General features: G+C 41.0%; 1 long non-coding RNA gene across 23 annotated transcripts in view; it reads left to right on the plus strand.

Moving 5' to 3' along the window:
* LOC102156170 overlaps positions 1-25,803 on the plus strand; it is a 63,821-nt gene extending 38,018 nt beyond the window's left edge. For 10 of the 23 annotated variants that reach the window (XR_005378737.1, XR_005378739.1, XR_005378727.1 and 7 more), the window contains 7 exons: positions 2,456-2,778; positions 3,680-4,824; positions 5,741-6,125; positions 6,651-6,819; positions 21,590-21,703; positions 22,063-22,437; positions 24,623-25,802. This is a non-coding gene — a long non-coding RNA (uncharacterized LOC102156170). Of the gene's footprint in view, positions 1-2,455; positions 2,779-3,679; positions 4,825-5,740; positions 6,126-6,650; positions 6,820-21,589; positions 21,704-22,062; positions 22,438-24,622 lie in introns of all 23 variants that reach the window. The other 13 variants (XR_005378722.1, XR_005378732.1, XR_005378729.1 and 10 more) reach the window with 6 other exon arrangements.
* Positions 25,804-27,887: the final 2,084 nt, after the last annotated feature.

The raw sequence follows: 27,887 nt of genomic DNA on the forward strand, positions 1-27,887 counted from the left end.
AGAGAGCATAAACAGGGGGAGTAGTGGAGGAAGAGAGAGAGAGAGAAGCAGCTCCCCACTGAGCAGGGAGCCTGATGTGGGGCTCTATCTTAAAACCCTGGCATCATGACCTGAGCCAAAGAAAGACACTTAACCGACTGAGCCACCAAGGTGTCCCTCAAGTTGAAGTTTCCCTTTTTAGTTTACTAATTGTGAATTTCATGCTCTTTATATATTCACTTTTAATATCTGTTGGTAGTGGCATAATGAAATCTTCCTCACAGACAAATGAAAAATAAAATATAATAATTGCATGTAAAGAAGTGTTACAAAGAACCCAAAGGTACATGGACATATAAAGTGTTATTATCATGGTGAGAAATGTTTAATGTTTTTCTGTATATTTAATCTGTGAGCGCCAGGAGAGCCTCGAAAGCACACTTTATTTTTTTATTTTTTTAATTTTTTTAAAAGATTTTATTTATTTACCCATGAGAGACACAGAGAGAGAGGCAGAGACATAGGCAGAGGGAGAAGCAGGCTCCATGCAAGGAGCCTGATGTGGGACTTGATCCCAAGTCTCCAGGATCATGCCCTGGCTGAAAGCGGCGCTAAACCGCTGAGCCACCAGAGCTGCCTGAAAACACACTTTAAAATACTCAGCAGACCCTGCGCCCCATCCAGGAGCTTGAGGAACCAGCAATGGTACTTTGAAAATGGTGATCTCTTCTTGGATTTAATAGAATAAAGAAAAAGAAAAAAATATTCAAAATAGAATTGTCATCATTTGCTTTATTTAGCAATGTAGACTATACAGTGAGACAATTTTAATATTTTTGTATACATTAGAAATTACTGTGATGTATTTTCTTCTCAAAGGAAAATGATAAACATTACAAGATTTTATTCTTAATGTATTTTAGTTAAGCACTTCTGATATAAAAAGGTTGGTTCTTTTTTTTTTTTTAAATTTTAACATTTTGTTGTTCCCCTTTATATACTGCTCTTCTTCCCTAATGTTAAATGATAGGATTTGGTCATTAAATAAATGATCACCTGCAGTCACTACTCCAAACGGATGGTGGATGTGGCAGTGAGCACCCAGGGGTTCTATTCTGTTTTTTAGTACAGGAACTTATTTGGCTGCTCAGAATGAAGGGCAAGCGAGGCTACAGATGGTGGGTAGGATGGGATCTGACTATAATCCCCAGTTAATCCCCGTATGGGCCAGCAATCAAACACAATTTTCTCAAAGTCAGTTCTGGAATATTCTCCCTGTTACCAGTCTCTCCCAGTTTTGAATCTATTATAATTTAAGCACAGAATGGTATCCTTTACATTTGAGATAAAAATACTGATAGGTGAAGAACCCAAAGCCACAACTAATTCAAGATGAGCAGATATACAGAGTTAGAATTAACCATATAGGTGATGGGCCCCTGTTCTACAGTTGAGCCCCCCAAATATGCTGCTTTTCTCACTTGTGGCTCTTTTCAACAGAGGATAGAAAAAAGTGGTTTCACTTAACATTTCTATTCCGCCTGCTGCACAAAGTGCCATGATGCATAGGTTCCTGGGGCTGGAACCAGTCGTTCTCCTTTTCTTTATTTTATTGAAGTATAGTTGACATACAAGATTATATTAGTTTCAGGTGTACAACAGAGTGATTTGACTATTCTATGCATTACACAATGCTCCCCACAGTAAGTGTAGTTACCATCTGGAACCACTCTTGAGAGATTGTCTACTCTATCTGCATCCACTCTTTAGGGCCTTGTTTCAGTTGAATTATCCTTAAGCCATGCCAGATGAAGGCAACTGAGCTCTAATTTTAAATACATTTTCACTGGGAAAAATGTTTATGACTTAGTATATAGCTACAGAAACAAGCATATTTTGAGAAACTTTCCAATGCCTATATTCTATTTCTCATGTTCTCCTTTAGGTTAAATTAGCAGGAAATAAGGGAAGGGATGCTGCAAATATAAGGGCAAAGAAAAAGGATAAAGTGTCCAATAACCCCAAGTGTCTTAACTAAGAAGCAGAGGCACAGTTAAATATGCCATGAAGTGTCACTCTCACCATTGAGAAAAAATGGTACAAACCATGGATCATCTAATGGGATGAGCTGTTTGTAGAAGCTTATCAAACTGGGGCGCCTGCATGGCTGAGTCGGTTACATGTTTGATTCTTGATTTGGGCTCAGATCATGATCTCAGGGTTGTGAACTTGAGCATGAATCAGGCTCCACACTGAGCATGGAGCCTGCTTAAGATTCTCTTTCTTTTTCTCTCGTCCTCTATAACAAATTAGAAAACTTATCAAACAATCTTGTTTACAAGTAAAGTACAAGGAAATCCAGCTCAAATTGGCTTACTGACAAAGAAATTCATTGACTCCCATTAACTGGAAGCCAAGACATATGACATATTTTGTGGTCTTAATCCATTGACTTTTGCTTCATTTCCTTTCTTAGCTCTGGATCTCCCCATGGGTCAGTGGCACCATCGGGCCGGTAGTGAACTGGATGCAGAAGTGCCAGACATACGATCCACGAAGAACATCACCATTGGATGACAATAAAATGCTTCCAGAAGCTCATTCTGAAGAGCGTGGGGATATCTATTCTCATGATTCATAGGCAAGAATTTTCATTTGCCTTATCACTGACAAGAGGAATGGATTTACCCTCCAGCCGGAGCTCTGTTTGGAAGGCCTAAGCTCTATTTGGAAGGCATGCTAGATAGACAATTGCCAATGTCCACCAACTCAATTTTTATCTGTTGAATTTTGCTGAGGGTGAGTACCATATTTTACCCATTCTTTATTTCTGGCATCTATTATAGTGGCTAGTAAATAGTAGCAGTTCAATAGATGCCATTGAATAAGTAAATCAAATTAGTACCTAGAAGGTACTATTTTTGTCTGGTAGTTAAAAAAATAAAGTCTAAATAATCCCTGGTTTTCTGAAATTAAAAGCTAAGGTTTTTGTAGGAACATTCCATTTGGAGGGGACAGAGGAAGACACAATCATAAACCAGGACTCAAATTGCATAGGATTTTATAGTAGACCAGATGTCAACCATTTGAATGACATTTAGCTGTAAACAGACGTTAAGTGTTACATTTTCTTTTAATGAACGGTTTGTGTCCTGAATCAAATTAGCTTCTGAATTTCACGCAATGGAAGCTTCCAGACCTCTAGGCTGCATTAATAGAGTTAGAATTATTTTGCTTGAAGATGAGGAGGGATGGACTCATGGGTTGGCAATTTGCAGGTATTGCTAACAGATTTTGTGATTGCTGGGACTTACAGCTATAGTGCTCAACAGAAGTTCAGCAGAGAACAACTGGCACCAGCTTTTGGGAACTTCTCTGTTGATGTGAATTTTCTTCTGCTTCCCTAGCAGTTTACCCAGAACAATAAAATGTTACAAATTCCCAGAGTTGGAGAACTGGGAGTGACAGGGCACAGGCTCTCCACCCATGCTTTGTAACAACCTTTTGGTCCCTAATATGTCCACCCAACTGCTGTTTTTTAGGGTTATAGCCTCTGTCAGGGCATTGGGGATACCTTGAAATCTCATGCCAAACTCTTAAAAAGTAAACAATTCAACAGGTGGGTGTCTGTGGGAGGAGCCCTGGGCGGTCCATGGTAACAAAGTGAGCACTTCCTCATTATGGCTACTTCTTCATCCAGATTCAAAAGAAAACAAACAAGCCTGGCCTCCACCTCAGGGACTGCACACCTGCAAGATTGTTTACCGATTGAGCCACCCTTCTGAGCTGAGCCCAGAGGTTGCAAATTTGTTGAGCTGGCACAAGCTGTGTGGTTTTCTTTCTTTTTATAATATTTAGAGTTGAATGACTTTAGGTGAGGCAGGTTCTTTTGTTCACTATAATCCTCATCACCTCCTATTTGACTTCATGCATTTACATTACCTGCTTGGGCCCCTGTAAGCATTGACTTTGCCACCCCAAACTAAGCCCCAGAAGGAAATAGACATAGAGGCTAAGTTTATTCAGGTTGAGTAGCAAAAACACAAAGAAAAACAGAGACTTTCCATCACCCAAGAATAAATATGATCTTTACCATTTTCAATTATCACATTCTGGTTCATTCCAGAACCAGCTTGAAACCAGGATTGGAACGACCTTCAGAGCTTGGTTATCCTTTACCCATCTAGAAAGAACTGTGACTTTGGATTGACTTGGAACTCCAAGGAGTTTCCTAGAACTTCTCTAAAGCCATGGTTCATCTTTTTAAAAAAAATATTTATTAATTTTAGAGAAAAAGAGAGAGCGAGTGAGCATGGTGGGGAGGGGAGAAGCAGAGGGAGAGGGAGAGGGAATCTCAAGCAGACTTCACACTGCATGTGGAGCCTGACGTGGGGCTTGATCTCATGACCCAGAGATCACAATAGCTGAAACCAAGAGTCACATGCTTAACCAACTGTGCCACCCAGGCGCCCCATAAAACTGTTTCATCTTAATAGTTTCTATTAGATGGCTTAATTTGGAAGAGAAGAATAGTGTTTTCTTTATGTGCACAAAGCACCATGGCATGAAGTGTAAGAAGCAGCCCCTTTGCTCAATTGTAAGTTGTTTCAATTATTAATTTTCTTTCCATATTTTCCATGTGGGTTGCTCTACTGATTTGCCTTCTAATAGTCCTCCACATCTATTCCTACTATCTATATTATATTTATGCATCCACTCAACCAACGTTTGTTGAGCAACTACTATGTACTGGGCACTCCCGGAACCAGGGTCTACCAACAACCCTTGCCTAACAGATGGAAGCTAACTTTGCATGAGAAGCTCTGAAAAATGAGAACAGTTATGGTAAGTCAGTGATTTAAGGGAAACTTCATTCAGGTTATTTGCGAAGATAGAACATTTTAAGAGATATATCACAAATCCTTATACATATATGACATGTTAGCTATTCAGAGCGACTTAAATATGCACTTAAAATTTGTTTTTAAATTATTATAGATTCATAGGAAGTTGCAAAGACAGTACAGAGAATTCCTTTGTATGGGATCATCTGCTTTCCCTTCATGTTACATTTTATGCAATTATAGTACATATAGTACATAGCTAGTACAGTGTGTGTGTATATTTTTATGTCCTTTCATGTGTAGGTTTGTGAAATCACCATTGGGGTTCAGAGGCAGAAGTATTCCAAAACCACAGAGATTTCCCTCTGGCTACCTGTTCCTCCTCCCACCATAATAAACCCTGCAACCATTAATCGGTTTTCTGTTTCTATCATTTTGCCATTTTGAAGACTTAGATAAGTGTGAACTTTTGAGATTGGCTTCTGGGACTCATCAAAATGCCCTTGAGCTGGGGCCAAGCTGTTGGTGTATCGATAGCTCATTACTTTGTATCACTCACTGAGTAGTATCCCACCTATGAATGCACCATGTTTATTGGCCATTTCAATTAAAGTTGCTAGGAACAATCCTGTACAGGTTTGTGTGCACATATATCCTAATTTCTTTGGGATAAATGCAATTGCTGGGTCATATGCTAAGTATATGTTTAGTTTTTTTTTTTTTAGAGAAACCACCCAACTGTTTTGCTGAGCGGCTGTGCCAGTTTGCTCTCCTAACAACATGCTAGGAAAAAAATAGAGCATCGATTCTTTAGGAAACTGATTCTTGATAAAGATTCTTCAAACGAGAAAAGCTAGTATGTCAATAGGTTTGTGATCATTCTGTCTCACCAAATTATGTTCTTCTTGCGAGGTAAGACTTCATAATTGATGGGGAAAACTGGAATCCTAGTATATGTCTTACTGAAGACCAGCAGACAGAGGCTAAGTTGGATGGACTGGGCAGAAGTGGGCAAAGCTGACCTCAGTTGCTGATCTCACTCTGTCAACGTGGACACAATTTGTGCTGGCATTCCAGATAATCAAGAGGCACTTGGCCATCAACGGGTGTTCTTTCAAGATGCTGAAACAATTTTTGAGTTTTATCTTCTTGCTTCGGCCACATCCCTAAGATGTAGGAGGCAGGTTCTTTCAGCCAGTTTTTTGAAGGAGAAAGTACAAGGATGCAAGGTCACGGCAATGAACCTCAAAGACAGCAGTCAAAGTCACAAAGTGATGGGATGGAAAAGATTTCTGGTTTCAGGTCAGTTCCATCACTTTTTAGCTGTTTAACTGGCCCATGTTACTTGACACCTCTCAGCCTCAGCTTTCTTCTCTATATAATGGCCACACTAATGTCTACCTCATAGGATCCATGAAAATATTAAGTGCAATTGTGCAGGTAAATCAGTGGGCATAAAGTCCCACCAAACACAGCTACCATTCAGGGGGGGAATTTATTAAATTTGAGGCACTGTACTTAGTCCTTGTAGGTGCTTAAGAAACTCGACTGTGGGGCAGCCCAGGTGGCTCAACAGTTTAGTGCCGCCTTCGGCCCAGGGCTTGATCCTGGGACCCCGGGATCGAGTCCCACGTCGGGCTCCCTGCATGGAGCCTGCTTCTCCCTCTGCCTGTGTCTCTGCCTCTCTCTCTCTCCTCTCTGTGTTTCTCATGAATAAATAAATTTTTTTTTTTTAAAAAAGAAAGAAACACAACTGTGTTCCCCTGCCTCTTTCTAATTTCTCTTTGTCTTCTTACTCCCCACTCTACCGTTTTTTTCTCTCCAAAGCTGGAAATATTATGATGAGCCTATAACTTCATTCTTTCATCCAGTAAGTATTGAGTAGCTACCACGTGCCAGGCATGGTTCTAGGTTCTGAAGACACAACCCTGAACAAGACAAAATCTATGTTCTCATGGAGATTACATTCTAGTGAAGGGACGCTAAGAAGACACAGGTAGGCAAATACATTTATTAGATAATTTCAGATGGTTTGAAGTAAAAATTAAAATAATAAAATAGTAAGAATAACAACAACGAGGCAGTATAGAGACACAGAGATAGCCACAAAGGGGATGGGGAGAAACATGAAGGAAGTAGCAATGGCAAAATGTGGGAAAAGAGTTGGGGGCAGAGTGTATATAAGTGCAATGAATGGGATGTGCCTGAGGAGCAAAGAAGGTCAGGATTCCCAGCATTGAGCAAGTGGAGTGCAGGAGATGAAGACGAATAGACTGGGCTTCCTAGGACCAGTCAGGAAGTTGGGACTTCATCCTAAATGTGATGGAAGGGTTTTGAATGTTGCAATGGCGTAAGCTGATTTATACTTCATAAGGACTATGTATTCTGGTGTTTGCAAAGTGGCTCAGAGGGGTGCACACGGAGGAGTGAGTGAAGAGTCTGTTACAGGAGTCCTGGTGAGAGAGGCCGAGGGTTTTCGTGGTTGAGACAGAGAAAAGAGGAGGGAGTTGGGATAGGTTTTGGAGAAGAGCTGGTAAGACTGACTTGTCCAGAGCATGGACAGTGAAAGAAGGGATGAATCAGGGATGACTCCTAGGCTTTCGTCTGTTTTGTGGGACGTCCAGGGCTCTCTCCACTGCTCCCCAGTGTGTTTCGGGAGGGAGTAGCCTCTTGTCTCGCATAAGCTGAGCTCATTTGGGTCTGGACATGGGATTTTCAATGAGGAACGAGGCTGGGCTGTAGATTTGGTACATGCAGAACTAGAAAGACACGTTGATCACTTCCTGAATCCTTTAGGTGGTGTCCTTTCTGTGTACAGGTGGTGGGTTACTTGGTATCTTTTGCCTCAGTTATCCTGCAGCTATGCCCCCACCTCCCTGGCTCCCACTTTGTGACTTCCTGTGTCCCTGGGCAGAACAGGGACCCCCATTCAGGGCAGGGCAAGCTTAGCAGACTTGGCTTGGACCCTGCTGGATGGGTCCCGCCCTTCACGCGTGGCCTCCTGGCTGGGTGAATTGAAAATGCCTTCCTGGCTTCTTGCTTCCTGCGCGATTGTCAGAACTGACTTCATGTGAGAGGCAGCAAAGAGCCAAGGCAAACTCGACCTGGAATCTAGAGTCCAGCCACCCAAGTTCTTTCCCACCTGGATTCTGACATTGGAACAAGTTTCCTCACTTCTCTGTGCCTCAGTTTCCTTATCTCCAGGAAGAGGATAGTGATGGTGCTTATTTCAAATGGTTATGGTGAGAAGTCGATGAAATATTGCATGAAAAGTGCTTCCAAGTGTGACTGGCATTTGATGACGGGACCTAAAAATAGCACTTGATAAGAGGCACTTGATGGTGAAAAAATGATGTCTAGGAAAAGTGCATTAAGAGCATTAAAAAGTTAGCTATTGTTTCTAATTTTATTGCATCTTCCATTAGCCTTGTTGATTCTGTTTTCCAAAGTAATTACAGTGTTAGCATGTGACTCTCTGGGATTCAGATGAGAGGATCACCTACTCAGATGCCCACAGGGGTGAGGCAGGTAACACAGATGAGGGGAGCGGGCCGGGGAGGAGCCAGAGAGCATGCAGTCTGATCTGCCCAAACAGGTTGCCACGGCTTGGCCACAGCGACTACTTCCATGCCAGTGGTGTCACATGCAAATTCTTCAAGCGAAGCTGGAAAGCCGGACTTCTTAGATAATATTTCTGGGCTTATAAATATTGGCAGTGAAACTGAAGATTTTCCAACTGCCTTGCCGGCTAAAAGAATACATGTTTTGTGTGTGTGTGTGGGGGGGGGGGTGGGAGGGGGGGAGTAGATTTGGCCCATGGGCCACGAGTTTAGAGACTTTGATCCAGGTTACTGCAGATTAGTTGTGATCTCAGCTACAAATGGGATCCAGGAAAGGTACATTTATGAGGGGACGTTGGAAGCATGAGAGGCCAGGGTCAGCCAGGTGAACGATGCTCAGAAGCTCCCGTGGGCCTAGGAGACAGGTTGGGTGAGTGATGGAAGAGGATGCTGAAGAGATGAAGCACGTGACCCAAGGTGACCTGGGCATACTCCAGAACCTAAGGTAGGGCTGGTCTCAATGCCACAGATGTCTGTGCTTTGAATATACAGGTTGTTTTTACTTCCTTGGCAGTCAGGTTACACAGAGGTGGTATTGTTCAATTCCCACTGTTTCCTGGACCCGAGCTGCACCTGCTGTGCTTGGATATGGCATCATCCACAGTTAGGCAACTGCTTGCCTTTGTCTTGAGGCTCCTGTGGACCTTCTGTGATGCTGGCATTTTGGGGAAAGCATGAACAGGAAGACTGCTAGCCTTAGGTCACGTATGCCAGCATTCTCAACTGAGCTATAGAACAGGTGCAGAGATGGTGTGGAGCTTAGTTTCAGGGACTGGGACGATCACACAGTTGGTTATTGTTTTTATAATTCAAAAATGCTGACTTAAGGGTTTATGATATATTTTTTAAAGATTTTATTTATTTATGAAAGAAAGAGAGAGAGAGGCAGAGACACAGGCAGAAGGAGAAGCAGGCTTCCTGTGGGAAGCCTGATGGGGGACTCAATCCCGGGACCCGGAGACCATGCTCTGAGCTGAAGGCAGACGCTCAACCTACTGAACCACCCAGGTGTCCTGAGGCTTTATGGTATGTAAGGAATGCTTTTCCATCCACAGGCAGAGAAAAGCAAAGGACATAATTGGGGGGAAAAATAAAACCTTAATAATTACTACTCATTTACAAAATGAGACTCCAGCACTTAATGTCATTTAAAGGTTACAGGACAATATTGGTTCACCAGTGGTTCCTAACAGGGGCAACTTTGCTCCCCAAAGAACATTTAACAATAGCTGGAGACATTTTTTTTTTTTCTCGCACAAGAATGAGAGCAAGAGACAGCAGGGCTGGGGAGGGACACAGAGAGAGAATCATCAAGTAGACTCCTTGCTAAGCATGGAGCCTGACCCGGGGCTCGATCTATAATGACCCATGAGATCATGACCTGGGCCGAAACCAAGAGTCAGAAGCTCAATCGACTGAGCCACCCAGGCATCCCACTGGAAACATTTTTGGTTGTCACAAGTGAGGGTGGCATTTGCTAGTATCTAGTGGATTGAGGCTAGGGATGCTTCAGAACATCCTACTGTGCGCAGAATAGTCCACCCACACCAAAGAATTGTAGAGCCCAACATGTCAATAGTGTCCAGGCTGAGAAATCTGCAATAGTTCGAACGAAAACAGTTCATAGGAGTATTAATGTAAGAAAGTAACTCTAGACATGAAATTAGGAGCCTGAATTAAAGGCTGCCATGCACTGGGTTATAGGCATGCATATGTGTGATCACAGCACATTGCTTTCTTCCTGAACTCTTAGCTAGATCAATCAAACTGATTATGTACGTATATATATGAAGCAACCTGCCTTCTCTTGTAACAAGAAACTTTTCACTATAAAGGAATTTAAATCTGTACATGGAAGCTCCCCATAGACAGATGTGATGATATCCAGGGCAATAACCATACAAACAGCCTGAAGGTGCAGCCTGAAGAACAAAATCTAGGGTCCTTCATCCTTCCAAATGGACGTACTGGTTGTGTCTTCTCCACCAACTGCTCCCAGGAGGTGATAGAGTTGATCCACTTTTTTTTTTTTTTTAAAGATTTATTTATTTATTCATGAGAGAGAGAGAGAGTGAGATAGGAGGAGGGAGAAGCAAGCTCCATGCAGGAAGCCCGACTCAGGACTCGATCCTGGGACTCCAGGATCTTGCCTTGGGCCAAAGGCAGGCGCTAAAGCCAAAGGCAGGCGCTAAACCGCTGAGCCACCCAGGGGCTCCCGATCCACTTTGACATCTTGCTCTACTGACAGATGCTTTCAATGTAAAGGAGACTCAAAGGCAGGTAAATAGAGGCTGAGACGTTTACACAATGAACATGCCATGGACTCATCACCCACGTCAAGCACAGTGTTTACTAGGTGGCACCCCTGGATCAAAGATGCAAATTATCATTTCCAAAGGAGAGGCCCTACCCTGAAGTTCAGACTGAGCTGTTGAAGACAGAGGGCAACATAGGGTGGCCAGGGAGGGCTGGGGCATTGAGAGGAAATGCTGAGTTTTGTGAAATGTCTGCTACAGACTGGAATCGAGATTGGTGTGTTTGATTTCTTTCTTCTTCTGCAAGGATAGCTTTGGTTTCTGCAATATTCTTGAAGAAATAAAGCATCTCAGTTTCACCGCAGAGGCAGGGGTGGGGTCTGGCATTTGGAATGAAATGTGCACATGACCTGTTAAACTAGGTAGACTTTTAGAAACAACCTCATTATGCAACCTGGAAGTCCTATCGCCCAGACAAACCAAACAGAAACCAAAACCAAACTGGCATGTTTACATGGGGTCATTAAAAAGTCTTATTAATTACGCTTAAGTGATGTACACATCCTTTTATTTATTTATTTTTTCAGGTTGATGAACCTTTCTCCTAGTTCCCATTGTTAGGCTTCTCTTTCCTTTGGCCTTAGACAAAAATATACAGAGTTTACATTTACTGAGTATTTACCAGATATTGTTAAAAGCACTTCATGAGGAACTACTGATTTACCTCTCGCTTGTGAAGTACATATTATTATCTAGTTTCCAAATAAGGAAACTGAGGCTCAGGGAAGTTAAATAATTTGTTAAAAATAATTTAGCTAATAATGAGAAACTGACATTTCAATCTAGGTTGTCTGGCTTCAGAATTTGGAACATAAATGTTACTTGTCTGAAATTAGGATTTAGAATTTTTCTAAGCCACAGGAGTCAGTTTTGCCAGGGAACTTTTGAGAAAATTGATAACTTGTTTTTTTCTGAGATGTCTTTGAATTCTCTTTACTGTCCATGGAGGAATGGAGTCCTTAATAGTTTCCAGATTTAGAGGCTTTTTAGGTGGCCATAGATAAGAAAACAGACTATGTTAGACAGGAATGGTTTGAATTCTATTTAAGCTGAATGACACTGGATAAGTTACTTACCTTCTCTGAGCCTTGGGTTCCTCATTAGTAAAGTAGATAATAAGATACACTTGAGTCCTAAGGATGAAATGATATAATTCAGGTAAATGCCTAAGGCAGTGCTTGGCACCTAGAAAGCGCCTAATAAATGTTAGTTCTTGTTTTTGCAGGGAGCCTAATGGCGGAATTATAGAATGTGAGTGGATTAGCAAGCAAACCTCAGATGAACATTTTAAAACTGTCAGATTAAATTCTGGCTCTACTACCAAAAATACAATGACCCTTGGATGATTATTTGACTTTTTGGAAACCTTAATTTATAAAGGACAGGTATTGAGTATTGTATGAACCCACAATATATGGCTATCTCTACCACTTACTAGATGGCACATTTCTACTTAAAAACAAAAACAAAAACAAAAACAGTACTAGTCAAGGGAGGGGCACCTGGGTGGCTCAGCTGGTTAAGCCACCCCTTTGATCTTGGCTCAGGTCATGAGATGGAGCCCCAGATTGGGCTCGCCCTCAGCAGGGAGTCTGCTTCTCTCTCTCTTTCTCTGCCCCTCCCCCTGCTCACGTGCCCTCTTTCTCTAAAATAAATAAATAAATCTTTAAAAAAAAAAAATACTAGCCAAAACAAAACCCAGGAAGAATCAGCTAAAGGTAAAACACCCAATGTGTCAATATTTCAATAGGTGGCAAACAGCTTTTGGTATCTTGGTGCCAAGAAACAGAATTACACAAGGAAGATGATGGGATTTATAAAGCTGGAAGAGGCTTTGGGGGATTACTTCTTACACCAACATAGTTAAAGGTGGTTCAAAATTTCACGCATGAGGCATGGCGTGAAAACTGAAGACTAGGGTGGCAAGGTGTGTCTCAGGTAACTTGAAAGCAGTGATAGTTTTCTCCTTGCAAAGTCTTCACAGAAGATGATTAGGGTCCTTTCCAATTCTGGGATTTGGTTGGAGTCTCACTCTTTCCCGCGGAATAAGATCCTTTTAAAATTAGGAAGGATCGCCCCCTAGAGGTCAAACTGAAGACAGACTGCAAAGTGGATTTGATTTCTGCAGGTGAGGACTTGAGAACTGAAAAGAAGTCTTCATTTGGGAGGAGAGGAGATGTTTTTAAATTTTGCAGAGGGCAAGGGATTTTACCGATGGGACTAATTAGCATGGTGCAGGTAATTAGGTAATCCAGCTCACTTCCCTTCTGATGCTTCCCCATTATAGTAATTAAATAAAACAACAAATATTTAATGACAAATCCCTCTTATAGCAGCAAGTTCAAGTGCAGTTAATAAAAACCCAGACAGCTCACCAGCAACGAACAGGTGGCGCATTTCCCTTCATTTGCCCCCACAAGAGTGATTGCTTTAACTATGGATTCATAATTTGGTTAGTTTGTCAAGACTGGACAAAAGGTATTAAAATGCCAGGTCCACTAACTTTGGCTTGTGCTCTTCTTAATATTGTCAGTTTATGAATGTCCTGAAATAAATGAATGAAGTGCAAAGAGTTAAGGGTGAGAAGAACATGGTCACAGCTGTGGGTGCTTGGGTGGAGCGCAGGAAGAATCCTTTTGAAAATACAATTGCAGTGACAATTAATAAAATATATTTATGAATGTTTGAACGGAGTTAAAACTGGCATCCAAATTTAAGCAGAATATTTTCATTCAAAATTTGCTTCCTTGTGAAGATGGCACTCACTCACTGAAGATGCTTGAATCGATCCACTTGGATCACTGACGATCCAATGCATTCATTTCAATATTAATAACTTTTAAGAGCTGGAAAGTCAGAGCAGTACAATTTACATCTAGTGAACAAGCCAATAATCAAATGTTGAAGTCATTTAATCTTTTAATATATGTGAACCTTTAATAAATTTGTAATAGATATGTAATGAAGCTTTGTAGTTAGTGTCACTTCTCTACTATTTACTGTCAATATGTTTAGAAAACTGCAAAAAATAGTGCCATTCAAGAAATGAATGGAAAACAAATGGATTCAAGAAAAGGAAAAAAAATTACCTTTCTTTTTAAGATGTTATGTTTTGGAATAGCTTTTTGGTTCCTCATTGAAAGTGAGCTGAAAGCTGATTGGATCTTAGTTGGCTGCTCTTTCCAGACCATCAATTTTAGGAGTCAGGCATAAAATTAGTAAGCAAGAGTTAGAGCATGAGTGAAGTACAACTCTGAAACTCTAAAAGCAGGATGTGAGGTTGACTTGAAAGATACAGCTTTTAAAACTCAGGATACAGATGTAGATAACCAGGAAGAAAAGAATATTCTCTGGCTAAACACAGAAATACTGGACCACTGACTTACATTGAACAAGATGCACAGAGAAGTACTTTTTGCATCAAGGATCTGAACTGTGTGTAGTTTTAAGGAACTAATTATTATTGCAACTGAAGTAACATGTTGACATATATTTCCCCCTCATTATATTCCTTATAAGGCCAGGTAAACAAAGGAAAGTATCGTTCAAAAATAATCTGAAATTGTCTCTGTTGATCTTTTTTTTTTTTTTTTGTCTCTGTTGATCTTAAAGAATGTTGAATGGAACGATTATCAACCTGAAATTTCAAACATTATCCTTTGGGGATGAAATCGCTTAGGATTTGCTAGGCATTTGAAGTTATGAAAAACATGATGGGTTGGTTGTGTTGTGATGTTGTCTTTTAGAAAAAGGAAAATAGTTATAAATTTAGTATTTAGTACTTATGAAAGGACTGACAAATTGAGCCTAACAAGCAAATACATACATACATACACATCACCCTGCATGTGACACATGGCACTATTTTTGCTCTAAGACTACTCAACTAACCTAGGTAGCATGGTAACATCGCTTGACCAATCAAATAATGGTTTAAGACAAAAAATGCATGATGTCATACACATGCAACCCCCAAACTTAAAAAATATCTTTTATTTTATTATATAGGCTCTACCCACAGAAGTGTAAGGTTCAGAACTCAATTAGAGTGGAGTACATTCTTATGACTAAGGTAATTCTCTCTCCTAATGGACAGTAGCATCTGCATCAATCCAGAATGTTTCATGTTGCAAAGACCTTTATGTCACAGGGCAGACCAGGGCCATACCCCAGTCTGATCAAGTTTGAGTTCCTGGCTTCTAGCATCCGATGTAGTTGTCAACTAGCTGCATATTTTCCTGAGATTTGCCTTCTACTGCAATTTGGCTGGCAAATTATTTTCTTGTGACTGTGTTTTTGGAGGATGCCCACAAGAATAACCTGACAGTTTTGACTTGAGAAGCACCTGGGGTTGTCTTCAGGATCTGAGGAATGAATGCAGGTGCCTCAGTATGGGTTAATGGGTTAACTTTGCCCAGAACAGCTCGTCAAATGTGGTGGTCCGATCACAAATTGATAGTCACTTGGTAGGCCGGACTAAGAACACACGTGGAAACCCAATGGCATTTGGCCCTGACCGGCAACTAGAGAAAAATATATAGCTATATAGGTATGTATAATTCAGTATATATAATTCTATTTTACTTTATTTTAGTTTTGGCAAAACGGAGAAATGAGGAAAGCATTTTATATTTCTCCTGAGTGCTTAACAGCCTATTGGTATTTGCTCAGTGGCAGTGGGGTGAGGGTAGAAGGTTAAGAAGGAGCAGTTATTGTGGGCTTAAGGAATCAAGAAGTCTGGAAAACTTCAACTTTTGTATGGAAGTGAGGAGAATTGGCATGAATGTTTTCTAGTGTACTGACTTTTTTTTATAGAAACTTTTTTATTGGTCCAGTAAAAGAGGATTGCCCACTGATTGCCCTGAAGCTAAAGTGTTATGCCAGCACATTTGTCTTTTAATAGTACTATGATATTGACATAAACAAGTGTGAATGTGCATGCACAAAAGAAAGTAACAAAGAGAAAAAGTGTATTAGTATTCGGAGAATGACATAATTTTCTTTTTTTCTGGAAAAGAGTCCCCTTAGAAATCCTCTGTAAGTTTTAGAAAAGATGGTCAGTTGATTGTGAATTGTTTGTTTTCAAGTAAAGAGTTCATTCTTTTGTTTGTTTCAAGTTTTTATATAGGTTCTAGTTCATTAATGGGCACCTGGGTGACTTGGTCGGTTAAGAGTCTGACTCTTGATTTCGGCTCAGGTCATGATATGAGTCATGAGATTGAGCCCTGTGTCAGACTCTGTGCTAGGTGTAGAGCCTACTTAAGGTTCTCTCTATGTCTCCCTCTATCCCCCACCCCTCACACGTGCTTTCTCTCAAAAAACTTCTAGTTGGTTATAAAAGAGTTCATTTCTGTTGGCAACGTGAGACTCAGACCCTAACTTCAGTATTCCATGAGTATTAAGGCTAATCACTTGGCGAAAGAATGAGACTCTAATTTGATACCCATCTCACACCCTTGCAAAGGTCTTTCCTCCCTCTCTCCGCTTTCAGGAATCAGAGATCAACAAAGTCTACTTGCTTCTTTTCATTCGGGCAAGATTTATCTAGAGAGAAGCTTTTCAAAAGAAGACATGAATCCCTCTCTTTACTCTCTTGTTATCCTGACCCCCATGGTTGTGCCTGGCTCCTTTTGCAATAGAGTATAATGATTGGAAGCTGCCTTCTAACTGAAGTGCAAAGCAGCAAGAAATGGTTACTGATGTGGTCAGAGATGTTCCTAGAAATCTATTAGCATTCCTATCAACTATCTCATATTTTCAGATATTTATAACTTGAGAGCAAAATGATTCATAGGCTCTATAACACGTTTAAAGAAGGTGGAAGAACTCAGGCATTATTTCAGTGGCTGAAAATACGCAGAACATTTTTTTGGTAAATCAAGGATGCAATTAGCAAAGATTGGCTAATCTTTCAAACTTTGTATTTTGAGAGTGAATTAGTTAAGTCAGTAAACACAAATTCATTGAATGTGGATGACGTTAAGAACTGATAAATAGATGCCATGAACAATAGATACAAAAGGATATAACATGGCAGTTATATGATTTTAGTGCTTATCTGCTATTCTTAGAAGATAAGCTTGGGTATGAATAAATATATACATATATATGTAGACATTCCATGACTTATGATGGTCAGATTTACAATTTTTTCAAAGTTACAATGATAGAAACCGTACACATTCACTAGAAAGTGTAGTTTATATTTTGAATTTTGATCTTTGATATGTGATGATTCTTGTGTTGCTACCAGTTGCTGGTCCCACTCAGCCATATGACCACAAAGGTCAGCAACTAAAACACTTCCAGCCATTCTGTACCCCTACCACCAGTCTGTTTTTCACTTTCAATACTTGTTCAATAAATTACATGAGATATTCAACCCTTTGTTATAAAGTAGCCTTTGTGTTAGATGATTTTGCCCAAGTGTAGGCTAATGTGAGTGTTCTGCGCACGTTAAGATCATCTACACTAAGTTATGATGTTTGGTAGGTTAGGCGTATAAACGCATTTTCCACTTAGGACAGTTTCCATTTATGATGGGTTTATCTGGACTTAACCTCATCGTAAGTTCAGGAGTTCTGTATACATGTTTATATAGTCTACCTCCAGACCATTGTGAAGCATATCTGTAGATATAAAATATGCTAATATTTTTTGATACATGGCTGCACAATGTATTATGATGAATGAAAATACATGCTTTTTCAAATCTGCAAAGGGATTAAAGGTTAAAGTAGAATAGAACATAAAACTATTCTCTGTTCATAAATTAGGTCTGAGTCTTCTAAGGCCACCAAAGCATTTTGTGAATCAAAATCAAGGAATTTAAAGGACTTTTAAATAGCGTTTAAAGTTCCTAGACAGAGGAGCAGAGAATGGAAGAGTCAGGCTTTTTGCTGTGAGAGTTCTATAGAATTTCTGAATCCCAACTGACAATGGTTATTGTAGTTAGTTTAGGGACAGACTTTTTAGTCCTGATGACGATTAGATATTACACTGATTACAGAAAATTAAAAACAGTGATTGAAAAACCTGCATCATATTCTTTCTCCCTGTTATTTTAAGTAGGAATGTATAAAAACCTGCCCAAAGCCACTGGTAGCAGAAAAGTAGGGTGAATATAATAGATCATACTGGGGGTCTGCTGAGACATTTTTGCATTCCTTTTTACTGCTTTGAATCCACTTCTTTGTCACTCTGCTTGTTCTCCAACAGTCTATGATTCTTTCAGAGGTCTGCCCTTGGGCTACCGGATGCCTTTGCCTGTGCACAGAATTTCTACTCTCTGACTGACAGGTGCAGGAGTACGGAGGTCCCAACTCCCGCTTCAAATGGGAACCACTCTGAGGTGCAGATGACCCTCCAGAGCAAGCCAGCAGGGTCAGGCTGATCCCATGTCTCTGGACTCTGCCTGGGATTGTACCTGGCTGGGCTTCCTCCTTTCTCTTAACCACATTCCCCACATCCTCAATCAATTCCTTGCACATGAATCCTTGTTTCAAGGTCAGCTTCTGGGAACCAGAGCTGAGACCATGAAGGAACAAAGGGAAAGAGATGAACGGATTTACAAAATTGCATGGTTTCTCGGAGTGTGCTTGTTTTGGACATTTGTTAACATTTTATTAAGTCATCATGTGACTGCAGCAAGGGAAATTGTTTCAAAAGGAAATCACAGTTTAGTGGCTCTGTTTCCTATCTATGGCTCTGCTTGTTATCACTAGGAACTTTACATATATGATTGTTAATAAACATAGTGGAGAAATTTGGCTATTTTAGTGTCAAATGAAAGAAATATTATTTAACCTGGCCAAAAAGAGAATATATTATCTGCCCACATATCTGAGAAGTCAAGCAGTGGCATTTTAGGGACAGTGAAATCCAGATGCTAAACATCATTAATTATGTTTGTCTCAGTTCCTGGTTCTCCATGTTTGCTTTATTCTTGGGCAGGTTCTCCCTTGTAGTGACAAAGATGGCATCACGCCAGCTTAGCACCTTCTGGGAAAACACTTCATCTTTCCCAGTTCTAATCTACCATTCTAATAAAGATGTTCTTTGCAATTTCTTGGGTCACTGGCCCATCCCTGAACCTGTAGTTGTGGCCTAGAAAATGGAATGCACCTTTTGGCTAATTTGAATCACATGTTCATTTCTAGAGCCTGGGGGATGGTTGAGGATGGGATCAACTCATCGAATCATGTGGCCTAGGAGTTGGGAAGGGACAGGTTCCTGAAAGAAGACCAGGTGCTGACTTCCAAAATGGGGCTGGATGTCAGCCAGGCTAAAACAATAGATGTCTCCTACCACCTGATAAAATCTAATGGGCTTTTGAACCTGTTTTTTTTGGAAGAGGGAACAATAAAATGTGCCTTACTTTACTATACAGGATTCAATTCAATCCCTAGAATAAACATTAAAAGCTATAAAGGATTTGCAAAGGTGGGGTAAGATTCTAAGTTGTCTTTCTCAGGTCTGTGACTAAGGGACTATGGAGGGAGATAAATCATACCCAATTTTCTTTATCGTACCAGATATTAACTCCAATATGATTTTCAAGGAGTTTGGAGACTATTTTTTTGAGTCTTGCAAAAGGTCAGGCTCTGACCATATGCTGATGACCCTCGCTGGAAGTTTCTATAACTTCTTGAAAAACTTGAGTGCTTTAGACAGTTATCAGTCCCTACCATACCAGCCAAGGAATGCCGCATCTGAGAGCTTTCAGACTTTGGCAAAAAGTTACCAAAGAGTTCATGGCAGAGCAAGTACCTTAGCTCTCACTTACTCTCTTTGATAAGAGTTTAATTTTCAGCAGATAATCTGCAGAGTGGATAATTTGCTGGGAGATAATGAGAGTAGACACTGTTACTTGGAGAATTGCTCTTGCACGAATTGACTTACTTTTTAATAGTGGGTCTTTTCTTTCTACGGAGCGCCACATTATGGGAGGACATGGAGAATTTAATTAAGTTAAACAATAAACTCTTTAAATTACTTTTAATTTCCAAGAGATTCAACAATTCTATTAGTCGAGGTATAAATGAGTAAATAAAACCTTGGAACAATTGGAAAAGACTTCTACAAAGGCAAAGATTAGAAAAGACTTAGTACCCTGGAGCATAAGTAATATAATTAAATGCAGCATTTAAAAAAAAGCAGTTGTCTTCTACAGCAGAAGAAAGCACCAAGGCAGTGGCCTGGTTTCCTCAAAACTTTCAGACCCTGAGTGCATTAGCAGGATTTGCATAATTGTTCTATTTCTTACACTCCGTAAAATTCAGAAAACATAGCAGATCATTTCTCTTTCTAACATATAAAAACATTTTGAAAAGGCCAATTCTTTTCTTAAAATGATATTTATATGTCTCAACCTAGAGTGAAGGTAGAAAGGAGACACACACTCCTAGTGCTGTGGGAGACAGTGGAATATAATCAGAGTTAATGGCTATCATTTATTAGGGCTTATAAGTGCCAGACAGTGTGCTAAGGACATTTCCTGCATTTTCCTCTTTAAAATCTGTACAACCTTGAGAGATGGGTATTTGTGTCCTTCTAAAATTCCTATGTGGAAGTCCTAACACGCAGTGCCCAAGATTGTGATTGTATTCGGAAATAAGTCATTGCAGATGTCATTAGTTAAGATGAGGTCATGCTGGAGTAGGGTGGGTCCCTAATCCAATATGACTAGTGTGCTTATAAAAAGGGGAAAATTTAAATGCAGACATCTGTGGAGGGAGATGGAGATGAAGGCAGAGATCCACAAGCCAAGGAATGTCAAAGATTGACGGCAAACCACCAGGAGCTAGGAGACAGGCATGGAACTGACTGTCCCTCACAGGCCTCAGAAGGAACCAATGCTGCTGACACCTCGATCAGGGACTTGAGGCCCCCAGATCTGTGAGACAATAAATCCCTATCACTAAGCCACCCTGTGTGTGGTGTTTTGTTATAGCAGCCCCAACAAACTAAGTCAGTAAATTATGCTCCCCGTTTTATAGATGAAGATTCTGGGGCTCAGAGGAATAAATGTGCCCAAAGTCCAACAGCCAGCGAGTGGCAGAGCAGGGGCTGGATCTAGGCTGTTCCAATACTGTGTTTTTAAACTCCTCCAGTGTTTTCCAAAAACTGGTTCAAGGGCCACTTGCGATGGTTGTTAAAAGTGCAGATTGGGGGTTTTTACCCCAGACTCACTGATATGAAACTGGAGGAAATGGGGCAATATGAAATCTAAATAAACACCCTTCTTACTGATTTTGCTTCTGCAATTAGAATCCTCCAACCTCTTCGCTATGATCTACTGAATTGGGGTGATGGAAGTCCTGAGGGATGCTGATTTGTTTGTCAATTAAATGTTGGGCAAGTTTTTACCTGGACGTAAGATTCAGTTTTTTTTTTTTTTTTTAATGAGGACAATACAAAGTCCCTTGAAAAGGAAAGTTAAAGAATCGTAAAGGGTTTTTAGAAAGGTAAGCTAATGTTACAGGGTGTCTTCATTCAGGTCATCTGAGTGAGGGACATGGAGGACGATGTTACTTCAGTGCAAATCCTCCTCATTTGTCTCGAAAGAGTTAAAGCTGAGTTATCAGTGGTTATACTTCAGAACAATTTGGTTCTGTTTTATCAAAGTCAATGCTTTGCCTCACTGCATGGTGAGAAATTCCTCTTCTCTTTGCACACCATCAGGTACTGTGCTTCTCAGCAAGTTGTTCAGATTGTCTGAGTTTAAGGTGAACCTGGAAAAGCAGAGGGTCATTTGCTTGATTATATTGTTATTTACTCCTTCATACATAGAATAATTAATGCTTCTTTTTTTTTTTTTTTTTTTTTTTAGATGAATGCACTTTCTCTTTGCGTAGAGAAGAATGAGGGTAGGCCAAGGCCTCCAGGAGTGGGGGGCTGCCAGTCATTGATGTGGACTCTCATATTGTTGCAGGCACTGTAGATGGTGAGGTTATATTATTATATTATTATTTCTGTCCTAGAGAGTCTCAGGATCCTTCCTTACCCAGATTCACTGACACATGTACGTTGGTTGTGTCAGTTCATTATTGCTGCTTAACAAAACACAACAAGGGATCCCTGGGTGGTGCAGCGGTTTAGCGCCTGCCTTTGGCCCAGGGTGCGATCCTGGAGACCCGGGATCGAACCCCACGTCGGGCTCCTGGTGCATGGAGCCTGCTTCTCCCTCTGCCTGTGTCTCTGCCTCTCTCTCTCTCTGTCTGTGACTATCATAAATAAATAAAAATTAAAAAAAAAACAACAAAATTTAGTTGCTTAAAAGCAATGACCTCTTATTTTTTTTAGGTTTCTAGGGGCTGGCTGTGCAGATCCTCTGTTGGTTTTGTCTGAGCTCATTCATGCGATGGCATTCAGCTAGAAGGGAACTGGGCTCAAAGTCCAAGATGGCCTTACTCACATACCTGGCATTTGGATCTGGCCATGGGCTGCGGTGCCTTGATTCTCCTCCATGGTCTCTCATCCTCCACTAAAGCTACACTAGCTTCCTCATGTGGCAATTTCAGGAGAGTTTTCCAAAAGGCCAAATGTGGAAACTGCAAAGCCTTTCGACGTCTAGGGGCTGGGACTTGCATAAAGTCACCGTCAGCAAATTCCATTGGTTAAAGCAAATCACAAGACCAGCTTCAGCTCAGGAGGTGGAAAGATAGACTCCAGTTCTGGGTGAGAATCAGTGTGGGATGGGAGGAATTTCTGGCCTTTAAACGGTCTACCACAATGACAATATAAGAGGTTGCCTTTATTGTTTAGGTGATTTGGGTACTTCAATTCCAAAGACCATTGCTAGAACTGTGTGAAAGGTCTACTTGTAACAACAACAACAAAATTCAAATTTCAGTGGAATCTACTTTTAGCAATAACTAGTTAAGCTTCTTCATAGAGCAAGTTAAAGAGCATTCACAGATTATTGGATTGAAAGAACATGTTGCGTATCACCTTTAGGCAGAGGTGAAAGATAAAAGTGTACTTTCAGTTAAACATCGGCCTTCGGCTCAGGTCATGGTCTCAGGCTCCTGGAATGGAGTCCCGGGTCCAGCTCCCTGCTCAGCAGGGTGTCTGCTTCTCCCTCTCCCTCTGTTCCTCTCCCCTGCTTGTGCTCTTTCTCTCTCTCGAATAAAAATAAAATCTTAAAAAAAAGGTGTACTTTCTTTTGCAGACTCTTCATACCTGATGTAATTTAGGAAAGTCCTACTCAATATGTGGCCTATGTACTAGAAGCATCAGTGTCACTTGAGAAATTGCTAGAAGTGTACATTTTTAGGCTCTACCCAAGACCTACTGAATTAGAATCTCTAGGGTGGGGCCCAGGAATCTGGACTTTTAACAAACTCTTCGGTGATTCTGATGCTCGCTAAAATTGAGAAGTACAGATCTAAGATCAGACCTCTTCTTAGATAAAAGCACTAGATTAGTGATACTTTTCTCAAATCTGTTCCCTTTTCCATAGATTCAGAGTTAATCCAGTGACCTATAGGAATGAATTAATTTAACAAAATCATCTAGTCTCTCGAAAGGTTTGAATCCAAGGAACCATTGGAAATGATTCTTAATTAATATTTTTCTGCTTCTATATATATATTTGAGAAATCAGTAATCAGAGATGGCATATTGTTTGTACTGATTCGGGATGAGAGGCATTGCACAGGATTGTTCCAAGAGGGCACTTTATAAACAACTGAGCACATTGAGCTTTGGGAACATATGCAGAGCTCATTTTGCTTAAAGGCAAAACAAATATAACCTGGCAAGGCCCAACCAAATAGCATTATGCTTTCGAAAGGAACTTAAATGGCAGACAGCTGTTTGTATTCATTTTATAAAGGAGGGATTTAGGCTTACTCACAAAAGTAAACATGATATTATTATTCAGAGTCTTTGCTTTTTCTTTTAAGTTATGAAGAGTTCAGTTATTGAAGTAGGAGAAGCACATCACAGCCAATAATGTTTCTAGAAAAATCACTTTAAAGAAAGGTGATTATACATAGCATTAATAACAATAGCTACTGTTACATTCTTTTTAAAACATTTATTTTTATTTTTTCATTGAAGTATGATTTTTAAAAAAGATTTTATTTATTTATTCATGAGAGACACACAGAAAGAGGCAGAGACACAGCAGAGGGAGGAGCAGGCCTCTCGCAAGGAGCCCAGTGTGGGACTCGATTCCGAGATTGGGATCACACCCTGAGCCAAAGGCAGATGCTCAACCACTGAGCCACCCAGATGTCCTTGAAGTATGATTGACCTACAACATTATATTAGCTTCAGGTGTATGATACAGTAATTTGATATTTGTATTTGTTGCAAAATGATCACCACAGTAAGTCTAGTTAACATTTATCGCCGTACATAGTTAGAGAATTAAAAAAAACCAGAGCATTCTTGAAAGGATTTTTGTTAATTAAGGGATGAGTATCCCTATTTTAAATGAGGCAGTTTTCTCAGATGTATGCTTAGTTTCTCAGGAATCATGGTAAGTTCCTCTGATGTTCATAAGTTTCAGCCCCAACATTACCATGACCTCGTTATTGTTCACCGATTGTCCAACTATTCGCAGGCTGCCTCTACTCAAACTTGGAATCATGGAAGATTGTACCAAGTAGTGCAGAGTTAACTTTCACTCAGCAATCTAGTAGAGTTTGAAGATAATTGTTAATTTTGACAAATGGTATGATAAACTGAAAAGCCTAGTCTCCAGATTTGTAGCTCCTCTCAAGAGGTGAGATTGATCTGCCCTCCCCTTGATTCTAGGCTGGCCTTGAGACTTGCCTTGACCAAAGGAATGTGGCAGAAATGACACAGTGAGAGTTCTATTGCCTAAATCTTAGCTTCCTCTGTGTTCTTTCAGGATACACCCTAAGACCACCAGCTAGGGAAGCAGTTGTCTCCGTGTTGGAGGACAAGATGCCACAGAGAGGGAAAGTAAGGCACCCTACTGGACAGCTATACCAACTGCCTGGCATTTGAGTAAAGTCATCTTGGACCTTCTAGCCCAGAATGCCTTTCAGCCGAGTGCAGAGCATGAGAAAGCCCTGGCAAGACATCAGAAGAATTGCCCAGCTTTGGGATGCCTGGGTGGCTCAGTTGGTTAAATGTCTGACTCTTGATTTCAGCTCAGGTTATGATCTCAGGGTCGTGGAATTGAGCCTTGTGTAGGGCTCCATGTGCAGTGGGGAGTCTGCTTGGGATTCTCTCTCTCTCTCTGTCCCTATCCTCAGCTCGTGTGCTCTCTTTCTCTTTCAAATAAATAAATCTTAAAAAAAAAGAACAACCCAGCCATCTCACAGTATTGTAAAAAGTAACACATTACTGCTATTTCAAGCCACACAATTTTGGGATGACTTATTATTCAGCCATAGCTGACTTAGACAGAATCTTGGATGCTACTATCACCTCTCCACTCTCCTTCCTACCCAAACATGCCTGAGAGCAGACAACACTATTTGTTATCCCAGCTGGCATTTCTTCACCTTTCTCAGGACTCTGCATTTCTCATTTCCCATCCAGTTTCCCAGTAGCACTCCCCCCATCTCCCCTGAATGACCTATCCTGGAGACACTTCTCAAGTCTCACTTCCTTTATGTCTTACCATCAGATTCTCACTGGATGTGGAGTTCAAAAGGAATTTTGAACGGGATTACAATGGCTCTGGTTGGATTAATTTATGATGGTTCGTTCATTCCTTCCTTGAATAATGATTTCTGCTTTCTCTCCTTTCCTTCAGCCTAGTTCTCTTAAGTTTTCATCTGGTATCCTGTGTTAATTCTGGTGAGATTCAACTCCCTTCCTGGGAGCTAATGGAGGAAAACCTATAATGTTTTCAAATATCTTTGACCTCAAATGATTTCATCTTTGAAGGCAGATTGTAAAGAAGACTCCTGCTGTTAAGAAAATGTCCGTTGTCTGATTCTCTTCATTAGAATGTAAATTTCATGAGGCCATGGAACTTCGTTTTCTTGAGTGTTTTGAATGAGTGCACATTCAAAAAGATTATAAAATAGGAATGAAAAAAATCCGCTCACCACTTAGAACTCTTACTATTTTTTTTAAAAGATTTTATTTATTTATTCATGAGAGACACACACACGCAGAGAGGCAGAGACAGAGGCAGAGGGAGAAGCAGGCTCCATGCAGGGAGCCTGACATGGGACTCGATCCTGGGACTCTAGGATCACACCCTGGGCTGAAGGGAGGCGCTCAACCTCTGAGCCACCCAGGCATCCTGAACATTAACTAGTAATACCTCAAAGTATATAAAAACCAATGAGTTAAATATTGGGCTAACCCCCCCTTGTAGAGAGTAACAATCATCCAGTGTGGAAATCGCTCACCCTTTATTTATCTAGTCTTTTTTGAACACCACTCTGTCCCAGGAAACAGAGAAATGGTAGAGAACAAGGCAGACACACTGCCTGCCCTCATGGGGCTTAGGAACTAATGAGGAAAACAGGGAAAAACAACTGGACTGACCAAATGATTGCATATCAGCATAAAGATCGCAAAGGAAACGAAGAAAGGGCTGAGAATAATGGTGGGAGGTCCGGGGGCAAACCTGGCTGACAGAATGACATTTCAACTGGGATCTTAGGGGTAAGAATAAAGGAACTAAAAAAAAAAAGAATAAAGGAACTACACAAGAAGTCCAGGGGAAGACCAGGGGCAGGGCGGGGGTGGGGCAGGAAGAACAGGGGGTTCTTAGCTTGAGGATGAAGAGTGCTGCCTGGAGTCTGTTCCAATCCTGCCTCTGCTGCTCACTAGCCCTGTAGCCCTGGCAGCGAGTTTCTCAGCCCCTTTGTGCCCTGCTGTCTTTATCTGTAAAATTTGGGGCTCCAAGAAGTTGAGAGCAGACCAAGGTGATAGCACACACAGGACTTTGTAGGGCAAGGCAAGGGATTTGGGGATTCCTTCCTCTTCCATCAAAGCACAATGAGGCTTCCCAAATGAGCCTTAGGTTTTGGGCTTTAGTGACTGGGTGAATAATGGTGAGATTTACCTGGGTTGGGGATCACAGGGCCATGTAGGCTGGATCTGGGCCCTCAGGATATCTTAGGCTCTGAGCTTTGGGAAGGTTGCATTCTGAAAGTCTATTCAGGACTCTAGTCATATTTTGTTTATAGGAGAAATAATATGTAAATACTGCCCTCCCTCTCTTTTGTCTGGGCTGCCAACATGCCATCCAGATGGAGGAACCTGGAAATTTCTGGGCCACGTGAGCCATGGCCATGGCCTCACGGGCAGGCATCAAAAGCACCCAGGAGGCCCAGGTAATGCTGGTGGCATGCATCACCACAGGGTCCACTTCAACAAATATTACCCAGGGTACTTTGGAAAGGCTGGTATGAGGCAACACCACTTAGAGAGGAATCAGAGCCTCTGTCTGATTGTTAAACTTTGATAAACTGTGGCCTTTGGCCAGGGAGCAGACATGGGCAAATGTTCCCAGAAACGAGACAGGAGCTGCTCCTGTCATCGATGTGGTGCAGTCGGTCTACTACAAAGTTTTGGGAAAAGGAAAGCTTCCGGAACAGGCTGTCATCTTGAAGGCCAACTTCTCCAGTACAAGAGCTGAGGAGAAGATTGGGGTGTGTGTTTGTATATTGGGGGTGGGGGTGCTGTGTCCTGGTGGCTGGAAGCCACCTGGAAGGAGGTTGATTACATGGTAAATGCTATCAAGTGCTTTTCAAAATTAAAAAAAAAAAATACGGCCCTCAATGGCCCTGGCATTATTTAAGGGCACTTCCTGTACTTAGGGCAACAAGGTAGGTCCAATCATCGTTACCATTTTACAGACAAGGAAAGGTGTGTAGCAATAAAATGAGGGAACCCAGAGCTCCATAAGTTACACGCTTAACCACTAAATTACCTACCCTAGGATATGATGCTAAGCCAGCGGTTTGGGCTTCTTTGTTAATGAACCTTAAATTAAAATATAACACACAGACAAGAAAGTATAAAAATCACCAATGTGCACTGGGTGAGTTATCAAAACAGACATGCCAGTAAACACCCCTCAGGTTAAGCAGTGGACCATTACTGGTGCCCAGAAGCCCAGCATGTCCCCCATCCCAATCGCTACCCTGTCTGCCTCCACAGAGGTAATTGCTCTCTTGACT

Source organism: Canis lupus, chromosome 25 (assembly GCF_011100685.1).
Source record: "Canis lupus familiaris isolate Mischka breed German Shepherd chromosome 25, alternate assembly UU_Cfam_GSD_1.0, whole genome shotgun sequence".
Lineage (NCBI taxonomy): Eukaryota > Metazoa > Chordata > Mammalia > Carnivora > Canidae > Canis > Canis lupus.